General features: G+C 41.8%; 1 protein-coding gene across 1 annotated transcript in view; it reads left to right on the top strand.

Moving 5' to 3' along the window:
- Positions 1–5,079, top strand: part of LOC106811731 (centrosomal protein of 76 kDa-like) — a 26,217-nt gene that overhangs the window by 19,234 nt on the left and 1,904 nt on the right. The window lies entirely within an intron of this gene.

Raw genomic sequence — 5,079 nt, 5'->3', positions numbered from 1 at the left:
CCACCTGCACGCTCGCACTAATCCGGATCCAATTAATTATTTAATTAATTAATTAATTAATTAATTTTTCCACTTAATTAATTAATTAATTAAAAATTTTACATTGAGAGAATTCAGCTGGCTTGGCGGAGGTCTGTGCTCTCCGAGTGCTCTAGTTTACAATGTGGTCCTTGTTTTGCCATGATATTACTGTTAATAATAATGTCATGACACAACTGTCAGCACTTTAACTATTGGAATATACTAATTTGTAATTTTATCCATTCATACATTAATTCTCGCAAGGTTATACAGACTTTTCTTAAACCCTAATTACGATCTGAATGAGATTAGTGAAAATCATGCTCTTCTGCCTCCGATGTTTCGACCTTTTCCATTAGACATTTTTTAACACTATACTTAAAACTAATATAGATAGATTTTGTCCTAACTTGCGGTAGTAAAAAGTTTCAAGCTTCAATTGCAGTAAAAGTTTTTTCCACTGCTTCCCACCCTTGGCACCCCCAAAAAATCCTTAAATCCTTAAATTCTTATTCTTCTTGGGGGGGGGGTGCTTCTCACCTTCCCTTGTATTGAAACTGTGGACTTCAGATGTTAACATGAATCCTTCAGTCATATACTGTGGGCTGAGATTATGTAATATTATAATATATATATATTATATATATATATATATATCATACCTTATTAACTTTTAGTTGCCTTACCCTGTACTCTACAGGTACCCAATTTACAGCCTTGAAGTCTCTAGCACCTATGTGTGCTCTAGTACCTAAGTTGAGAATACATTTAATGGCTCTATTTTGGCACACTTGCAACTTAATTAGTCCTTGTGCGCTTTGTGAGACTGTTGTAGCAGATACTGCATGCATAATCAAAATGACATTGAATTAAGGCAGACACTAGTAATCTTCTACATTCCGTGTTTAAATTCTTATAATATTAAACGCTTATTATTAGTGAAGCGTTCCCCATGCTTTACTTTCTCCTTTCGTCCCCTGGTTCCTCCCTTTCCATCACGGCGAACATCTGGCTAATTATAAGCCTATACGATGTTAGATTTACCTCATTATAACAGCTTATCACAGGATGTAATAGACGTGAAATTCCCTAAAGATGCATTTCTATTGTATTTCGGAACCGCTAAACGAGTTCAACTGTGACATTCCAACTCCTCTCCTCTTGCTTCACCACTAGCATCAGACAGTCAGACAAGCACTGCCACTCTGTGATACTTGTTTCGTGTAAGAGTGTGGCATAATCTCTCGATGTGACCGCTAGCCCACTGAGGCCCCACTCTCACTTCTACAAATATTACTGCTACTCACAGTTAAGTGAATGTGTTTTAATGTCTCTCTATTGTTCTCTCTTGGTTGGTCTGCTTCAGGTATGTGCATTGTACGGTGAAGGCGGAGACGGGCGTGGTGGCACCTCCTGCGCCCCTGCACTCATACAGCACCATAGGCTGCGTGTTCAGTCACCACACCTTCTACGCAAACATCCAGGTGCGCATGTGTTAACGTAGCTCAACCCGTGCGTAGGTGTGTGTGCGTGCGAGCGACGTGCGTGCATAATGATTATAGTAACAATGATTATTATTATTAATGTAATTTAATAGATTATAATACTATCTGGAGTGTGCTAACGTGTCATTGGTCATATTGTTGTACCCCTAATATTATTATAATTTTAATTATTAATTAAAATTACAATTAATAGTTATCATCAATATTTATTATCATTGTTATAATCTGCGCGTTTACACGTCTAATGCTAGGGGCACACGAGCGTATTTTATCGCCCGATCGCGGCGATTAAAATCGCCAGCGAATTTAATCGCCCGATCGTAGCGAATTTGAGAGCGTACGCGTACGCCACTCGACGGAATCACATGATCACATGATGCATCACATGATGCATCACATGATATCAACAACACGTCCGATTGGTTTAGAAAAATCGATCGGGCGACAAAATACGCCGGACACGGGCACACGAGCGAATTTGCCAGTTCTATCACAGTGAAATTTCGTAGTTTGATACAAACTGGTCGTAGTGGTGCAAAAGAATCGAAATTCGTATTAAAATACAAATAAATCGTAGTGGTTGGCATCTCTGGTTATGACTATCGTAAGTCTAGGAGCCAGAACTTCTGCACAATGCTTTGTGTGCAAACGTTACGACATCATTCGTCTATAATCAGAATCCAATAATACCTTGCAGTCCTAACAGTCACTAGTAGCGTAGCCGCGAGGTATGACTAGCACTTGTTATAATGTCACAACATTCACAATGGCTTCACAGGATTTACAAAGGGGCCCATAACTGGCCTCCCAACATATTTATATTACATATTTATTTACGGACATATTCATAATAATATAGAGATATATAGAGAATCGTGTATTAGAGATATAAAATATTCTCTCTCTCTCTCTCTCTCTTGCAACCTTCAGTTCTCCTGGGCGACAGTGGGCTGCATTTGTGAACTCCCTCCATGTCGCTCGGTGGTTCGCCATTCGGCTCATTTTCCCTCCAGTGGTGTAGCGCAGGAGTATTATTAGTATGAGAGATCTCGTATATTATTTACGACTGCTGTTTATATTAATCGTAGGACGTCCAGCCTGATCGCTCCGCGCTGGCGCGGATCCCTAGCGCACTTCCCCGCGGGATTCTGCGACGGGAGGCTGCCAGCTGGCAGCTCCGGTCGGCGGCGGACGAGCCGCCCACGTCGGAGCACGGGCGGAACGCAGCCGGCAACGCCGTCCAGCCAGGTGGCGCCAGCAGCGAGGTGATGGCGTGGACGACATCGGCCTTCCGGCGAGACTCGTTCGCAGCCGTTGAAGTCACACTCTCTTACGCGCGGTCGGACGGACCTGAGGAGGACACGACGGACGCCGCGCGGCAGCTTAGACGCGTGTTAACCGTGCATGTAATAATAATATACTTTGAGAGCACTCGGGGAGCACAGACCGTCCGCCAGAGGCAGGCCCTGAATTTCTGCTCACTGTGAAATTTTTATTAGATTAATTATTGATGAAAGTTTAAAAAGTTTAAGTTATAATTGGATCCGGTATAGCACCAACATGTAATCAATCTTCTAAGTTACCTCATTTTTGACCTATCTAAAAATTTAAATTAATTAATTAATTAGTTAATTAATGGGGAGGACACAACAACGTGACGGGCATGCTGTAGACGGTGCGTAGAACTGCGTGAGATTATAACAATGATACAAGATATTGATGATAACTATTTAATTGTAATGTTTAGATTAGATAATTAAAATTTAATCAAATTTAGGGGGGTACAACCAATATGACAAGGTGGACACGGTTTTTTTTTTTTCTGCGGTTTTTTTTTTTTTTTTTTTTTTTTTTTTTTTTTTTTTTTTTTTTTTTTTTTTTTTTTTCTTTTTTTTTTTTTTTTTTTTTATTTTTTTTTTTTTTTTTTTTTTTTTTTTTTTTTTTTTTTTTTTTTTTTTTTTTTTTTTTTTTTTTTTTTTTTTTGTTTTTTTTTTTTTTTTGCACACTCGCAGATAGTATTATAATCTATAATTACATTAATAATAATAATCATTGTTATATAATACAATTTATGCACGCACGGTCCTTCTCGCAAGCAGCAACACCTACGCACGGGGTTGAAGCTACGTTACACATGGCCAGCCGGGAGGTTGGCGTAGAGGTGTGTGGTGACTGAACAGCGCAGCCTATGGTTTCTGTATGGAGTGCAGGGGTGCAGGAGTCGCCACCACGCGCCGTTCTCCGCCTTCACCGTACAGTGACATACCTTTTTGAAGCGGACCAACAAGAGAGACAATAGAGGAGATAGACCTATTAAAACACATTCACTTAACTGTGAGTAGCAGGAATCATTGTGTAGAAGTGAGGAGTGGGCTAGGCGGTCAGCATCCAGGGAGATGTATGCCACACTTCTTACTACGAAACAGTATCACCAGAGTGGGCAGTGCTTGTCTGACTGTCTGATGAGTGGTGAAGCCCAAGGAGGAGGGATTGGAATGTCACAGTTAACTCGTTTAGCTGTTAGCCGGTTCGCGAAATACAATAGAATGCACCTTTTAGGGAATTTCACGTTATTACATTCCTGTGGATAGGCTGTTATAATGGAGGTAAGATCTCGAACATCGTATAGGCTTATAATTAGCCAGATGCAAAGGCCGTCGGAAGCAATAAATAGTGCCGCGGCTTTGGTCTGATAGGGGCCGACCCCCGGTGAGAGGTGGAAGCCCCCTAGGGGGGGGGGTCGTGGGCATGGCCCCTCCCGTTGGAAATTTTGAATCTACAACCGCAATGGTGGGCTCGTGGGTGGCGATTCCTGTCTGGAAAGCATTGTGATTTAGCACAAAAAGGTAGGGTTTCACTTAATTTGAGGAAAAATTACATGATGATTTTTAAAAGATTTGTTGCCTTAACTCCAAAATTAATTTTTCTCCTTTAACAGTGCGAATAATCTTTTTGGGTAAAAATTCCTGGAAATACATTCCCATTCAAGACATTGCCATACAATTGTACTGTGCTCCACAAACCGAACTGGTTAATTTCGTCATGAATACGCCCGCTGACCCGGAGCAAGCGATGCTCCTCATATTACGCAGGAATTACGCTAGATAAACGCAACGCATGCCCTGCCTGATGTAATCAGGAGTTCAGATGGTGAAGCGAGGAATGGGTGTGCCAGAGTTCGGATCATAGATTTTATTAGTAAGTGACGTGCGGGGCGTGACAGGATTGGGACCAGGGGGGGGGGGGTCTAAACTTCGTAAGACATACCCAGCTAACAAAGGTATGTTCTTGGAATGGTTATGGCGGAATGTTTCTTTAGGTTAACATTATTCAGTAACGTTTCTTGATAAACGGTGTTTTAGGGAAAGGTTTCCCCTGACATTCTGAGACGTTTTTTGCAGGCGAAGGGGGTCTGGGGGCCCTCGCCCGCCAGAAGAATTTTTGAAATTAGACCCCCTCAGATGCGTTTTCTGGCGGCAGGGGTCGGTCGGACCCCTGGACCAATCCCCTGTACACGCCCTGAACCTGACCTCATCTGACCCTGCGTCGCTCT

Source organism: Priapulus caudatus, unplaced genomic scaffold (genome assembly GCF_000485595.1).
Source record: "Priapulus caudatus unplaced genomic scaffold, Priapulus_caudatus-5.0.1 Scaffold569, whole genome shotgun sequence".
Lineage (NCBI taxonomy): Eukaryota > Metazoa > Priapulida > Priapulimorpha > Priapulimorphida > Priapulidae > Priapulus > Priapulus caudatus.
The sequence above is the reverse complement of the archived record's forward strand: the minus strand, read 5'-3'. Positions and strand labels throughout refer to the sequence as shown.